Source organism: Myodes glareolus, chromosome 9 (genome assembly GCF_982192425.1).
Source record: "Myodes glareolus chromosome 9, mMyoGla1.1, whole genome shotgun sequence".
In the NCBI taxonomy this organism is placed as follows: Eukaryota; Metazoa; Chordata; class Mammalia; order Rodentia; family Cricetidae; genus Myodes; species Myodes glareolus.
Window position 1 is genome coordinate 91182382 of NC_142034.1, and position 12521 is coordinate 91194902.

At 47.9% G+C, this 12521-nt stretch overlaps 1 long non-coding RNA gene across 1 annotated transcript; it reads left to right on the forward strand.

The window, feature by feature from the left end:
* Window positions 1-3641: 3641 nt before the first annotated feature.
* LOC148121019 (uncharacterized) lies at window positions 3642-7346 on the forward strand. Its single transcript, XR_015738899.1, has 2 exons — window positions 3642-5781; window positions 6240-7346. It is a non-coding gene; the product is annotated as an uncharacterized LOC148121019 (long non-coding RNA).
* The last annotated feature ends 5175 nt before the right edge of the window (window positions 7347-12521 follow it).

A 12521-nucleotide genomic window follows, 5' to 3' on the forward strand; every position in this document is an offset into this window, starting at 1 on the left:
CTTGAGGAATAAAGTGACGGGATGGATAAGCACTGCTCACGGCTCGTGTTCGTGAAAACTGGGGAACAGTGGGGGGGTGTGGGGGGAAGGGGACTATGGGTGGGGAGACCATGCCTGTGGCCCCCAGATCAGTGCAGCACCCAGTAGTGTCGCGCTCATCTCTTCTCTTCCACTCACTGGAGACACTGGGAAAATTTCCTTAATCTCTCTCTCTTTTTTTAAAAAAAGCATGTATGTGCATGTGTGTATATTCACATGCACGTTTGTGTGTGCGCGCGCCTGAGTAGTCACATGTGTTCATGTGTGCACATACTCACATGTGTGTTCGTGTGTGAAAACATATCCATATGTGTGTTTGTGTGTGCATGAATGTTCATGTGTGTGTTCACATGTGTGCTCAGGTCTGTATGTATGTGTACATGCCAACAATGAGCCTCAAGAGACATTGCACCGCTGGTACTGTTAGCAATCCATACTGCATATGAACTTCCAGACTAAGGGAATTTGCTGCAGTTGCCTGAATGAGCTGAGACCTTTTCTTCCATATGAAGAAGGCTGAGAATCATGGGGTACCACCTGAGAACAACTGAGGTGCCAAGTAGGTGGGCGTGGCACACGTAGCCTGTTGGTGCTGCTGTTGACCATGGGCGCAGGAAGAAAACGATGAGAATCTCGTGTGAGAAACAAAACCGACAGCACAGCGATGACGAAACCATGAGCAGCGGAGACTTTAAAAGGTGTAGGGAGAAAACCCCTCTCTTTCAGTTCAGACGCTCGAACAGCCTTTGTTTTTACCCAGGATTCCCCCTTTCCGTTACCTCCAGGAAACCGTAGCATTGGATTGCTTCTAATTGGAATTACGTCTGCCTTGCTGTCCTGGGCTGTTCTCAGTGCCCTTTCTGTGATTTTTGTTTTCCTATTTTAATGCAGCTGCTACATGTGTGTCAACTGTTTAAACTACTCAGCTCTTTGGGAAATCGTAGGGACTCCAATGAACAGTCCCCGCAGACAGCTGTCATCCAGGGAACGGCACCGCAGTCGGTTTGCCCAGGGGAATTAATCAACTGCCATTGGGGATGGAAAGTCTTGCACATTACAATTGCAGTGTTTTCACTTTGGGTATCTGGCAGGGACCTGGAGCCAGAGTCTGTGTTTTCTCAGTTGCTCTTCTTTAGCAAGCATTCTCTGGGAAGGGATGGGTCCCACTCGCATGTCTAGCTGCACGTTACCATGCAGGGTTGCAGCTATTTCAAAGCATGGCAGGAACTTTAAAAGACTCTCAAGCATGACCTCAACTACTCACACTTTACACTCAAGTCTCCATATGAGTAGAAATTCAACCGTATCACAACACATATGTGGATATGTTATATTTGTCTGTTGCTGTAGATCCAGATATTTTATGTTACATTATATTATATATTGTGTTATATTTTCTATCATTCAACCAACTGATTTCTGAATCTGAAAAGCCGAAACCTAGAAGATTCCTTATCTGAGCCTTTTTGAGCAGTGGCACAGCCACAGGTGGAAGGTTCATACCTGGCATTACGAAACACACAGAGCCCTAAGAATACTGCACTGTGACCCTTCGGCTGTATGTGTTTGTTGCACACAAATCATAAATTAATTGTGTGTTTAGCTAGTGCCCCCTTCTTAAGCCATCCCTGTAGGTAATACAAATATTCCACAATCCAAAAGAAATCCAAACCCAAAATATTTATGTTTCCCGGTATTTAGAGAAGGGTACTCACTCAACCTGTATGTATTTATAAAATATGTTCTTATGTATGTGTGTGTGTAAATGTGCAAGCGTGTGTGTGTGTGTGTGTGTGTGTGTGTGTATGTGTGTGTGCATTTGTGTCTAGGCACTCCAGAGTGTAGCCATGGGAGTGGGAAACCTGGAGCAGGGAGGTCTTCAAGAACTCAAGATGGCTCCCATGGGCCCAGTAGTAGGAGCTCCTGGAGTCTCCCCAGCATGCCACCTTCACCTCAGCATGTCCGCCCTCTGCTTTCTGTTCCTCTAGCGTCTGTCCCAACGCTTCCTGTTTCAAGCATTCCTCAGCTCAGCACTCTGCTTCAGACTCCAACTGTTGGCTCCTTGCTCCCTTTGTCACAGCCTCCAATGCCTACTGACCACATGACCACGTCTCCCGGGTGAAAATCCAAGGGGATGGGACCCATCTTGTTGGCTGTGCCAAACCAGTCTGCCTCTGGGTTGATACTGTGGTGGCCACCTTTGACCTAACTAACAGGAGGGACAGAGAGAACCTACGTGCAGCCAACTCCGGGACCCATGGAGGCTCTGACGCATGCCTTAGAGCTCTTCAAGAGAAACCAGTGTAACTGTTGTAGACACAGCCCTGTCCTCACTCTCTAAACAGCGCAGCATGACAGCTCTCCGTATCCATTTCCCTTGTACCGGCACATGAAGCCATCTAGAGACGACTGCAAACAGGATGAGGGCAGCTTAGATTATCCACACTGTACCTACTTTATATGAGGGACCTCAACATCCTTAGGCTCTAGTATCTGGAGGAATTCTAAAGTCAGACCCCTGTGGATACTCAGGGGCCCCAGTACTTTAGAAAGATCTGACTGATAAAAGAAACAGCCTGGGGCCAGTCCCCTCCAGGGACTCTGACAACCTGACTTCCAAGATGGTCAACCAAGCTGAGGGTCACTACCAGGGCTCTAGACACATGTGAGACAAATGCTATGTGAGGATCAGGACCAGCAAGCTTCCGGAGCTGCCACGGGTATGCTATATCAGAAAAAGATGAATATGCTTGCTTTTCCACAATGTCTAAATTTATCAACACACACACACACACACACACACACACACACACACACACACACACACGGTACAGAAGCCTCAACATGGCAGCAGCAGTTAACCATATAGTCCCACTTTCCTCGATGGCCCCAGCCAAGGCAAACATGGCTCATCCCCCATCCCCAAGCTTAATTCCGAATATTAACTCGTAGACTACACTCTCCCTATCACAGTAAGTACACTGATATACACCTGTGGATGGACATTGTAGAGTAGCTCTAAGGGCTAAGTAGCCAAGGAGTTCCAAAGATGCTCCCAGGCCACAGCTAAGACACTGACAGAAAGGCAAAGGGGTCTGTGGAAGTCTCAGAAGGAGGTCTGCCCTTCTGGAGTTGGGCTGAGAGGGTCGCAGGTTTGCGCAGAGCTGTAGAGTGGGGTCCACCTACAGAGGTGGAAAGGTAGGACCGAGTTAAAAGAAACAGATGAATGGGGTGGTAGACGGACAGCAGGTTCAGACAGGCAGAAAGGTTTTGGAGGCCAGAGGAACTAAAGAGAGACAAGGGAAGTAGTGGGGAGAGGCTTCGAAAGGCATTTGGCCTTTTAGATCAAGAAAGGAGACAGAGAGGCGGTCACTCACTGGTCGCTTCTCCACCGCTTCTCTGAGCAAGCAGGTTTTAACCCCATATCTGATTCACGAGGGTTTTTTTTTAATTAATAATAGAATAATTTAGACAATTGTTACAGTTTTTGTTTGTTTGTTTTCTTTTTTGTTTGTTTGTTTGTGCTGTTTTATTCAGCTATTTTTGTTTATTGGGTTTTTGTTAGAAAGAAAGAAAGAAAGAAAGAAAGAAAGAAAGAAATGTAGAAGGCCGCAGCCACATTCTCCATTATCAAGATGGCGCTGACATCCGGCTTCACCGCCAGGTGAACGCACATGTGCTCGGTAATTTCCCACTGAGTCCCCGCCTACTCCCGAGGCATCACCTGGGACTGGGAGCAGCGGACCTATCCAAGAGTGACACGTCCAAAGCAGGGTCTGTTTCCTATATAAGGGATGGGTTCCATCTTATCTGGGTCTCCGCCATGTTGGCTGATGCCCGCTCTCCCAAGGGGCATTAAAGCTTTACTGCAGAAGTATCCTATGTGTACCGCGTGGTTCTTGCTGGCGAGACGGTAGCGCGGGACATCTGGTGCTGATACCCGGGAAAAAGAAGAACTTTGCACCGCCGGAGACCCCTTGGACACAAGGAGGATTCAGAACTGCAGGAATGCGTGCTCAGAGAGGTACGTTCTAAAGTACAGAGAGCATATCAGAAACTGAGCAGCAGTGGGAGGTTGTGCGCGCACCCAGATAAGTTAAAAAATGACCCTCCGGTAAAGAATGGGGGAGACAGAAAAGAAAATAAGTTAAAAAGGACCTCCCAGTGATTTTAAAAAAGTAAAAATGGGGGAGAAGGCTGATTTACAAGGTCAAAAGCTTTATGTTATGTTATATGTGTTGTCTTTTGTGTACTGGATAGGAGAAAGATATTTAAACTTAGAAACTGCTAAGGATATGATGTTTTGGGAAAGAGGTTCTGTTTTCGTCTCCACAGAAAAGGAGAGCCTAAGGGTGTACTTGGGATTTATGTGGTTTGAATCACCGAGACCTCCTGAAATGTTGTAATGTATACCCCTAAAATGCAGCGGCCCAATAACAGCAGGAAGCAGCCAAAGAGACTAAACGACGCCCAAATTCCCTTAAAGATTAAATGAGGTCCTTTCAAGCCTGCTTCTCTGAGTTCAGCTTTGCTCCGTACACCGGTTTGGGCGCGGAGTGGGTGCAGCTGGGGCTGGAGGGCGGCTGGAGCGGAGCTTTGCTCTGTGGCTATGGTGGGGAGCACGTTGCGCCGGCTCAATTGGTGCGGCTCGGTTGGTGCCTGGCCTGGAGGATGTCACAGCGGTGCCACAGGCAGCCGGGCCAGAAGGCTTACAATGTACCTAAAACTGTGAGGGTCTCTGAGGGTAAAATGGCTCTGATTCCATTTGGCTATGCTAAACGATGCTAACTTCAGGCAAGGCTGGTCGTATTTATCATAATAAAAGCGCAATTAAGGTTTAGACGCAGTAAACAGGCAGTACCGTATTACATCTACATAGTGCGACTTAAGTTTTTAAGAACTGCTTAGCATTTTAAGAACTCAAGTCCTCCTAAAAGATTGCTGTGTATACGCTTGGCTTGTCTGGTGTTTCGGGTTCCGCAGGGAGATGGATGCGAAGGGCCCTTGGATTTCGGGGTGATTGGGTCGTTGGCTGGATCTGTGAGAGTTTACAGCCGCTTTTGCTGTGGCACAGGTGTTGAGAGTTGGCTAGTAGGGAAGCGGCCCTGTTCGCCGCCTCTCCCATCGGCCCCTTGAGCCGCAGCAGCTCTGGCGCGGACCTTGAGTTATTGCCGGCCTGTGCAGCCTTGGTCTGGGTGTCGGCTCCCGCCACACTCCGCCACCAACACAGCCTCAGAGAACTAGGCTAGCCCCGCGGGGAAGGCAGGGGCGCCTGGGGGTGGAGCCGCCACTTCTTGGCTTGGGACACGGGGATCCGCACAGCGAGCAGGCCTAGGGCCGAGCACAGCCCTTGGATGGCGGGCGGGCTCTGGAACCCAAGGCCACCGTACCAGCAAAAAATACGGGAGCCAATAAATCTTAAATCTAATATCAACAAACAGGGCCTGCTGTAATGACACAGACAAACAAGATTGCTCTTTAAAACAGAGACCTATAGGTCTCTAAGTTTAAGACCAGCCTACTTCCAGTACTGACTGTGCTAAATTTTTACACTGAGTTTTTTAATACTCTTAAATGTTATTTTGGGAAAAGAGTTTATGTTTTTTTTCTAAAAATACTACTATTCATGCTGTGGATTCATCTGTCCAGAGGCCTGAGGACAAAGCCTCTGCTATGGAGCTGTCTGGCCTAATTGCTGCGGAGCTGGCGGGTTCCTGAGGAATGGTCCAGCTCCTGCCCTTGGTCTGTCAGTTATTGCTGTGTTGTTGTACATTGCAATGTTGTTGTTGCTGTGCCATTGCTATGCTGCTAGATTTCCCCTTGTTTTGTCAGTTATTGCTTGCTATCAGTTTCCCTTATCCTGTCAGTTATTTCTACTAAACACTATGGATATCTTCAAAATAGGTTACAAAATGCCATGATTATTTAAATTAAAAATTGGATAAATATCTATTTAAACAAAAAGGGGGGGAATAATAAAGGAACTGCCCCCGATGCCAAGAATGGCCATCGCCATGGCTCTGTTCACCATAATTTTTTTAAATCTGGATGATAATGGCCAAAATGCTACAACACGACATTGTTCGGATCCGCAGCGGCCCAAAGATTTGGTTAAGTGGAAAGATGTGCTTTCTAATGAATGGAAAGGCCCGGATCCCATCTTATTGAGATCCAGGGGAGCTGTTTGTGTCTTCCCACAGGATCAAGAAAGCCCATTCTGGCTGCCAGAGCGATTGACCCGAACAGTGAAGAGTGATCCACAACACACGGATTCGCCTGAGGACCTGGCTGCTGTTCCTCCTGCCATTTTGCGGATGGATGACAGAGCACCGATGGAGGACACTCTCAGCCTTCCTGAAGCTGTTACCAGTCAGCCATAGGATGGCGGTGTTTCCTCGATTTTTTACAACCAATAAGACTCTGGGCCCCCTCCCTACCGTCCTAGAGATGATTTATAAGTTTGGCCGTAGGACTCCAGTCCTGGGCCGTATCCCTCATTCCCCTACTTCAAAGAATGGGTGGGGGTGGAAATGTTTTGGAACAGTCCTATGCTATGGATTAGTGTTTCTCCTCTGGATGGTCTGCTGACTCAAATCCCAAAATCGTAGGGACAAAGTGGTTATTGCACAAGCGCTGGCTGCCCTGGAACAGGGGCCTCTACTGATATGTGGCTATCTATGTTAAAGCAGTAAGGTTTAAGCCAACCAGCTCCTGCACCCCTAGGACTGTGGTCCATTGCACAGGGTGGAGTGCTTGGCTTAGCTAGCCCTGAAGGTTGTTGAGCTGAAGAGCATCGCACAGAGAATGGCCCTCTCTGAGAGATAAGTCGCTTTGCTTAAGGGTTTCCTGCCGTATATTCCCTTTCCCAGAAAATTGGCAGAGGGCAGGCTGGATAGGTTCCAGGTGTCATGAGCCTAGGGACAGATTCCGTGTAAGCCCATTTTTTATGTTTTCATTTTGGGAAGTGCGACCTCTATCTTTACCTTCCTAGGGAGTTGCCTTTCTGCAAAGAAGTAAAATTAGGGGGAGATGTAGAAGGCCGCAGCCACATTCTCCATTATCAAGATGGCGCTGACATCCGGCTTCACCGCCAGGTGAACGCACATGTGCTCGGTAATTTCCCACTGAGTCCCCGCCTACTCCCGAGGCATCACCTGGGACTGGGAGCAGCGGACCTATCCAAGAGTGACACGTCCAAAGCAGGGTCTGTTTCCTATATAAGGGATGGGTTCCATCTTATCTGGGTCTCCGCCATGTTGGCTGATGCCCGCTCTCCCAAGGGGCATTAAAGCTTTACTGCAGAAGTATCCTATGTGTACCGCGTGGTTCTTGCTGGCGAGACGGTAGCGCGGGACAAAGAAAGAAAGAAAGAAAAGAAAGAGAGAGAGGCATGGAATTGGATTAGTGGATTAGTGAGGAGATGAGGGAGGGGAAACCATGATCAGAATATACTATATGAAAAATAAATTATTTTCAATTAAAAACAAAAGCACAGGATGAGCCACAACAATAATTGTGGGTCCTTTCAATCTTGGCCCTCTGCTCCTGGGTATAAAAAATACAATTACAAACTACAAAGTGACCTCGTGGTCCTTTGAAATAAACCCAGGACTGTGGAGTGGGAGAAAGACAGCCCTATAGCAACCTGGTTAGTCAGACTGGCTGAGTCCAGGAGCTCTGGGTTCAACTGCGGGGCTGTTTCAGTGAGAAAGGTAAAGAACAATCAGGGAAGATTCCTAATGGCCAGTGTCAACATCAAGCCTACACACACACGCACACACGTATACAAACACACACACACACAGAGTCAAATGCACACCACATAGCTATTTTTTTCAATTATTTATTAGGCTGCGTGTGTCAATCACACACGGGGAACAAGATCACAGACTAATGGGAAATCAAAGGCAAGGTAATTTCAGAGGGTAGCAAACCTGAAAACTATGGAGCAAGCAGCTGCAGTTTCCAGGGAAGAACTGAGCGGACGCTGCACCATGGGCACTGACCCAGCGGCACGTGCGTGAGAACAGCAGCAGGAGGCCCTAAGGAGCAGACTGGAGATGGGTGCAGGGAGCTGCTCCCCAGGCCTCGGGACTCGCTTTCTTCTGCTCATAAGCTGAGCCGTGGCTTGAGTTCCTGACCTCCAAGCACAGTGGAGCAGTGGAAGAAACGTGCTTGATCTTGTTGGGTTGAAGCGGTCAGTGGGGGAAATGTCAAGACTCCCCAATTATCTACATCTCTTTGTTGCAGGAATCTGGAACATGAGGTCAACATCGCATATAAGTAAAGCCTTTTAATTAGCTTCAGTTGACGGAGTCTCTCCTCTCTTTACTTAAAGAAACTTTAGGCAACCCGCTATGTTGTCCGTCTGGCTCTCCAGAGAGGTAGCCTGGAGTTTTCTTGCTTGGGATGGGCTACTCTTTTTTTTTTTTTTCAATTCCTTTGACTTCCATGGTGAAGAAAACTGCAATCCCTTAGGTAGTTTATTCTTTAGGAATCGGAGTCTGGGGCTGAAGAGATGGCTTGGTTGTGACAAACGTTTGCTGTCTTGCAGAACAGCCCTCAGCACCACACCTGCTCACAAACACATGTGATTCCAGTTCCAAGGGCTCCGATGCCCTCTTCTGGCCTCCGTGGACACCTGCATATGCATGGTGTGCCTACTCATTTATAGACCTGAATAAATCTTTAGAAGAATGAGACTGGGCGACCTCTCCTTGGACCCTGGAACCCCTCTAGAGTCAAGTCTCTTGCAAACCCTAAAATGGCTCCCTTAATTAAGATATTTACTTCCCTGCTCCCATATCCACCCTTCCTCCATCCCACCCATCCCATTCCCCCAAGCTCTCCCGAATCCTCCCCTTCTCCCTTCTCTCCACCCATCTCCCCTTACATCCACTTACTGCATGGACTGACTTTGTGGGAGCCTGGTTTTGTTTGGATGCTCACCTTTATAGACCTGGATGGAGAGGGGAGGACCTTGGACTGCTCATAGAGCAGGGAACCCTGACTGCTCTTAGGACTAGAAAGGGAGGGGGAGGTAGGGAGGGGGAGGAAAGAGGGAGGTGGGAAGGAGGTGGAAATTTTTAATAAATAAATAAATAATAAAAATTTAAAAAAAGAAGAATGAGACTATGATACTCTAGGCCGGTGGTTCTCACCTTCCGAATGCTGTGGTGACCCTCCCCAACCAGAAAATTATTTTCATAACTGTAATTTTGTTACCAGTATGAAGCATAATGTAAATATCTGCCATTTTATTGGTCTTAGGCAACGCTTATGAAAGGGTCATCTAACCCCAAAGGGGTTGTGACCCACAGATTGAGAACTACTGTTCCGGATGAAATCTATTTTTGGTACTGTCCGGCTGGTCATGGGTGTGTGTACCCCCAAAGACCATGAGACTGGGAGTGGCTAGCATTCCGAGGCTGTTTCTTGTTCCATGGTGCTATGGTGGGGATTTGGTAAGGTACTAGTGATATTTCCAGTTCAGGAAGTGGAAACTGAGGCCCCTGAGTGGGCACATCATTGTAAGCATTTCCTACCTGTGAGTAGGAGGCACGTTTCAAGCCCGCTTGGCATCAGAGCCATTATAGAAGCTGCCATTCCCCAGGTTCTCCCTTCCATTCAGCCTGGCCAAGATAAGCTCCTTTCTCTCTTAAAAATTTGCATTTTAGTGTTGAGTAATCATATGTCAATTAAATTTATAAGGGCATAAATATTCATTGCATGCTACTACATGTAGCGCACACACACAGCCAAGTGGAAATCATGTTCCCTGCCCACTAATAGCTTGCCTTGCTCTGGAGAAGCCAAGAAACAGAGGTAGGGAAAATGAAATATCTACATTGATTTACAAGCCATTGGATAGAGTGCCAAAGTCGCCTAATTAATTACCAATGAGCTATATAAATATTTATTGGCTCAACTCAGAGTTCAGAGAAAGGATAGGGCACTGGGATTGACTCAAACGTGCCATATCTGTGAATGCAGCTACAGAGACAGGAATGCAAAACATCTTACATGGGGAAAGGTGTGGAAAGTAGAATTGAATGCAGGGTAGGGTAGAAAGCATCCACACCTTAAGGAAGGATGCTGAGGCCCAGTAGTGACCTGAGAACCACGGCCCAGCTCTCAGGTAAGATTTGGAACCAGACTTCCCAAGAATCTCAGATGAAAGCACCCTCGAAAGAAAATTCCGGGAAGGAAGGGTTTGGGATTCACTGTGTCTATTCCAAGACCGGGAATGTCCATTTCCAGTTTGCATGTCACATTTTTGATGATGCCAAATAAAAATGTGGGTTTAATTTGTTCCCTTAATCCACAAATTTGTTCAACAAAATTGTGAAATGCATTAAATCCAATTTGGTTCTGATCCGGCTGTCAGGAGGACAATTGAGGGTGATGAAGGATAGAGTCAAAGAGGCCTCCCCACGGCACCAGAATCCCTGCTGTTGTGACATTTCTCTGAGCAAACACTTCCCCGCCTGCAGGCAGGGAAAGGCGGAAGGCAGGCACTCCCTTCAGACGCCAGCCTTCTGAGCAGAGCAACTGTGTCCTTCCCACAAGGGCTTGGGAGTCACCTGAGCTTTCTAGCTGGCTCACTCCAGACTTCGGAGTCTGCTTCTTCCTTTAAGTAGCTATTGGCCTATTGAGAGGACATAATGTCTGCACCACCCAGTGTTGACTGAGTTTTCTGTCCTGCCTTGTTCCCGCAGTCATTAAGTCCCAAAGAAATCACACAGAGGTCTACATTATTTATAACTGATTGGCCAATTAGCTCAGGCTTCTTATTAACTCTTATAACTTTTATTAGCCCATTATTCTAATATATGTTAGCCACGTTGCTTGATACCTTTTTGGCGAGGCAGTCACATTTTGCTTCTTCTACAGCTGGGTCAGGACAGCCAAGGAATGGGCTTCCTCCTTCCCAGAATTCTCCTGTTCTCCTTGATCCACCTCTACTTCCTGTGTGGTTGTCCTGCCTATACTTTCTGCCTGGCTACTGGCCAATCAGCATTTATTTAAAATATAATATAGACCCTTGTACCATACCACTTCCCCTCTTCTTTTTTTTTTTAACCCAGAGCTCGACACTCTACACTTTGCAGGGCTTGGTACTAGGTGCAATCAAAAAAGCCAAGCCAGCAAAGGACTGGGGACTGTTTGTCTCAGGGACAGCCCCATTCCCAGACAGGTTGTTCCTGCCACCTGAGACTTTCTTGCTCAAAAGCCAGAATGCTTCAAGAGCCCGGGTTTCTTCAGAAGAAGGGAAGTGCCGCTTCTCCAGTGACTGTGGCCTGTGGTCCTCATGCACGGTGACAAATTAGCCAGACCTGTATCGTATGTTGTTCCTCAGGCCGGGGATGGAGACAGGTCTGTCCAAGGGCAGACTGAGTGGGGACAATCAGGGTACTGTCGCCAGAAGATGAAGAGATGAGAGTTAAGAAGCCATTTGCTCCATAATGAAGTTTTGTGCAGTATTCCTTAGTGGCACTGAGGCCATCGTCAGGTTATGGTTCGGTACTCACACTTGCGGTCACACTGTCATAGAAAACCACAGAAGTACATTGTGTGAACTTGAAACGGCACCTCGCGGCCGCGGTAGGCTCTGTATCGATGCCACCATTCGTTAGTGGCATCGTGGAGTAATCCTCCTGCTGACACCAGAACCCCACGCTCACTGTGTCTCTTGATGGCGCCAAGGTGGCCATGCCAAGTGATCGACCCGGACCAGTGAGAAGTCTAAGTCGTTCAGAGCCAACAGATGCAGAGCTGCCCTGGTACGTGGCCCTCATTTCCATCCCACTCAGACAGGACCGAAGAGCTTCCCCAGCGACGCTGACCTCGCTTACGTCTGAGATCATCTGGACAAATAATCTTCTTAAACATGCTGCTACACGAGCCGCTGCGGTATAATGTGTGTGTCTTGCTTGAGTGCCTAAGCCAAATGTGCACCAGAGGACTTGGCACGAAGAGCTACAAGGGCAAGGCTTTGGGCCCAGGCAGGCCTGGTCCTAGCCCTACCTGTCATCCCCACTTCTTTGCTGGGTGACCTCAGATAGGTCACACTATCGTCTGTGCTCTATTCGGCTTGCCTATAAAACGGGATACGTCTGCACATCTCCTGGGCCCATTGAGAGGACGAAGTAGTAAAAACCAAGTTTTACTTAGTGTTTACTATGCTCCTGGCCCTCTTCGGAGTATTTTACAGGCATTAGCTCATCTCATCCTCACAGGGTTGCAGGACAGTCACAAGCTGCGCCTTCGTGGCGCACTTAAGGAACCGGGAATACAGACGCAAGAGGATTCCCGGGACACACAGTAAGTGGCAGGCAGGGCCAGAACGCAGACTCAGACAGGCAAAGTCTTGCCTCCTGCTTGGACCCCACCCTGAACTCCATCCGGGGTAAATGAGGTAATATGCATGCAAGAGCTATGTAAGCTGCAACACACTGTATAAATGTCACTCACTATTACTC